This window comes from Pollicipes pollicipes, unplaced genomic scaffold, assembly GCF_011947565.3.
Source record: "Pollicipes pollicipes isolate AB1234 unplaced genomic scaffold, Ppol_2.1 Scaffold_4219;HRSCAF=4965_pilon_pilon_pilon, whole genome shotgun sequence".
In the NCBI taxonomy this organism is placed as follows: Eukaryota; Metazoa; Arthropoda; class Thecostraca; order Pollicipedomorpha; family Pollicipedidae; genus Pollicipes; species Pollicipes pollicipes.
The window spans coordinates 24,538,463-24,542,184 of NW_023596448.1; the positions used below are offsets into that span (position 1 = coordinate 24,538,463).

At 49.2% G+C, this 3,722-nt stretch overlaps 1 long non-coding RNA gene across 1 annotated transcript; it reads left to right on the forward strand.

The window, feature by feature from the left end:
* The first annotated feature begins 707 nt into the window (after nucleotides 1-707).
* LOC119095466 (uncharacterized) lies at nucleotides 708-2,594 on the forward strand. Its single transcript, XR_005093908.1, has 3 exons — nucleotides 708-788; nucleotides 1,509-1,750; nucleotides 2,487-2,594. It is a non-coding gene; the product is annotated as an uncharacterized LOC119095466 (long non-coding RNA).
* Nucleotides 2,595-3,722: the final 1,128 nt, after the last annotated feature.

A 3,722-nucleotide genomic window follows, 5' to 3' on the forward strand; every position in this document is an offset into this window, starting at 1 on the left:
TTCTGCCAAATTTGGAGCAAACTTTCCGAATTGTATTTCGTAGGCAGGCTCAGCCTGTTTTCTTTTTGAGCCCCCGCCCCTCACCCTCCCCCTCTCCCCAAGGTATTTGGAAAAAACTGCATCATTGTAGCCCTATATAAACACATTGCCATGACTCTACAAGCACCTGAAAAAACATTTATTTTGCTCAGATAACGTTATAGTACAGCCGGGTGAAAGTGTTGGCAATCTTCACCATCGTTGCTTCAGTTTGATTGGCGCAGAACTCGCACTTCCTAGCACGGTCTCAATCAACGATATGTTCGTGCGATATCCATGCAATACTGGTATCACAACACGCACAAGACAGCTTTGAACGCCTCTACTACCTTCATTTAGCACCGTATACAACACCATGTCAATAAAAAGCGATTTATGTCACACCTGCCAGACGGATTATTCACGAAATTTGTTGTGCGTTCACTAAATTTGTCGTGTCGTGCGGCCATGTCGTGCGTCGCCAACGTCATTGTCACGTGGCACCCTTCGATGATCGTCGCACAGATTGGGGTATCGCCAGAGACGCTTTGCCAACGGACGCTGTACTCGACTACTTAATACTCTTAACAGGCGCTGCCCAGTGAGCTCCTAGAATCCGCCGCGGGATTTTCACAGCTGGGTGTGCAGGCTCGGCCGGCCCCCGGCAGTGTACAAGTGCTTGCACCGGCTCCAGACCGGTTCACCTGCGTATAAAAGCGCCGCACACAACAGAGGGACCAGCAGGCGCAGCAGTGCAATCACTCAGCCAGGTAAGGTGCTTCTACCCAGGTTTGGGTCTGAGAGTGCGGTAGCTGGTGGTGTCATCATTATTGGTGAGACCGGGCTTGCCAAGCATAGGTGGCACGCAGTGGAATTCGGGCTACACTGTCAAACGGGACGCAGTTGGCCAGTTGAATGCGATATTGAGGCCTGAAAGCGGTCTGCTGCCTGTCTGATGTTAAGAGAGTGACAGAGAACCCGAGCTTCTAAAGCCCCAAAGCGTAACCAGCTTCCAAAATCAAAACTACCCCGTGAACTGTTATGTACCAGAGGGCGTTGGGGGATGGAATTGAGCGACATGAGCTTGGTAAGCATGGGGCGCATGAATTGCAGGTCATTCATACGCTCTGCTGTTTAATGCTGCAACAAATAAGTTTCCGTAGAATTTACCTGCTTCTGGTCTACGTGACGTAAAAATAATAGTTATAACGAGTTATCTAATCATAAGTGAGCTTATTTCATCATGTTTGATGTCTGCCTCAATATCTTCAAATGTGGGTCATTCCCTTTCAAAAAGTAGGTGCCGTGCATTCGAAGTTCCCCTCACAATTACTAGCCACGGATGAGCATGTGTTTTGCTCGCCTTACCTTATTTCATGTCCTAGAGCCCGCGAGCTAAACGGTTGCCAACGGGCATCTGGAAACAACATCATCGTTTCAGGCTAGTAGTAGTTTGTTCGTGGTTTGACCAGTGATTCGTGTTGCGACAGCCATGAAGGTCGTCACTCTCCTGCTTGTGGTCTGCACCTCCGTGGCCTGGGCGAAACCTTCGTGCATCGAGAACATTTGCCTGCCCACCAGTCCAGCCAGTGAGGTGGGAGCTACGGGAGATATCACAAGTGGCACAAGGTTTGGCCATCTCGTCGATTTCGTCGTCCTTACGGCCGCCCGTGTCAAGACTCTGCCCTCCAGGGCCCCTGCAGCAGCCGCAATAGTGCAATCATTTAGGCAGGTAAGATGCTTCAGCCCAGGCTGGCTTGGCTACCAGTGTTGTGGAAAGGTCTGGGGGTGCGGTAGTTTGTGGTGCCATCATTTTTGGTGAGACCGAACTTGCCAAGCAAGGGAGGCAGAAGGCGGAAATCGAATAATGCTGTCAAACGAAACGCAATTGGTTAATTGAATGTTATATTGAGACCTGAAAGCGGTCTGCTACCTACCTGATGTGGAGGGGGTGACAGAGAGCCCCGAACTCCTAAAACCCCAAAACGTAACCAGCTTCCAAAATCAAAACTACTCCTAGAACTGTTATGTACCAGAGGGCGTTGGGGGATGGAATTGCGCGACATGAGCTTGGTAAGCATGGGGCGCATAAATTGGAGCTCATTCATACGCTCTGCTGTTTACTGCTACAACAAATAATGTTCCGTAGAATTTACCTGCTTCGGGTCTGTGTGATATAAAAATCGTATTTATAAGTAGTTATATAGGTATATGTGAGGTTATTTCACCATGTCTGATGTTTTCCTCAATAGCTTCAAATGCGGATTTCAAAAAAGTAGGTGCCGTGCACTCGCAGTTCTCCTCACACTAACTAGCCACGGATGAGCATGTGTTTTGCTCGCCTTACCTTATTTCATGTCCTAGAGCACGCGAGCTAAGCGGTTGCCAACGGACATGTGTAAACACTGTCATCGTTTCAGGCTAGTAGTAGTTTGTTCGTGTTTGACCAGTGATTCGTGTTGCGACAGCCATGAAGGTCGTCGCTCTTCTGCCTGTGGTCTGCACCTCCGTGGCCTGGGCGAAGCCTTTTTGCATCGGGAACATCTGCCGGCCCACCAGTCAAGCCAGTGGGGGGGGGGGGGGGGGGGGCTACGGGAGATGTCACAAGTGCCACAAGCACTGGCCCTTTTGGCTCTAGCAAGATTACGTCCGTCAAGGCCTCTGCAGGGGTAAGTACGCGGAAAAACGAGAGCCGTCAAGAGCACATCTGGAAAAGATGGGCTGAATTAAACTGCGTGTTCGCGTTCCGACAAATGGGAATGGAAGCAAGCCTTAGTTTTTTCAGTCGCGCTAGCTAATATTGCATGGCTTCTAACAGACCGCATGCATAAGCACTACGTTGGATTCGATTTCTTCGGAAACTCGTGTCATAATAGCGCAACGTAAGCACGCATTCGTAACCGAGTAAAACTGAAGAAAACTATGTGCATTCGGCATCGACCCCGTTGCCTCGCCCCTTGCCCCGTTGCCCCGTTTACCTCGTTGCCTCGTATGGTCCAACACGATAATTCACTGCCAACTTGGCTCACCGCCAGGGGTGTATTTCTCCTTCACTTGGTGCAGCGTGTGGGGCACAGCGTGTATTGTGCAATGTACAATAACCTGTGCATGACACAACATGGCGGTGCTCTTTTGTTTTGATATCATCTCTTTTGCAGGGATCCACCAGGGGACTGTGTGTAAACAGTTTAAGAACGGGACAAGCCTTCAACTTTAACTCACAAGATATCTTTGGCAATACGGATGAAAGCGACACTAATGCTGTCTCAAACCAGCAAACCGGCTGCTCAGTGACCCAGTCGCAGTCATCTCGGCATGCGTCGCAATGGCACACATGAACCGCTTGCTACGTCGACAGGCGTTGTGATATCGGACGTGGGATGTGATATGTGATCGAAATGTGCAATGCAGGCTTACCCCCGACATGACTGAACTCTAATTTGTTGGCGCTGCCAGTGTCAGTTGATGTATCTCCCCAAAAGAGGCAACACAAATATCGTGCAAACGCAGATATGCTTTACGTCATTGATAACTTAAAGAATCATCTTGATCGTGTATTAGAGTTCACTATAAGGACTGAAAAATAATTGGGAGCCTGCCATAACTCATAGGTGGCTAGGAGTAAATGGGCTGAACTTACTTATTTTCTACACCGGATCCGAGCTGCCGGGAACATTTAAATTGGAGGCTCCAGTCACATAATA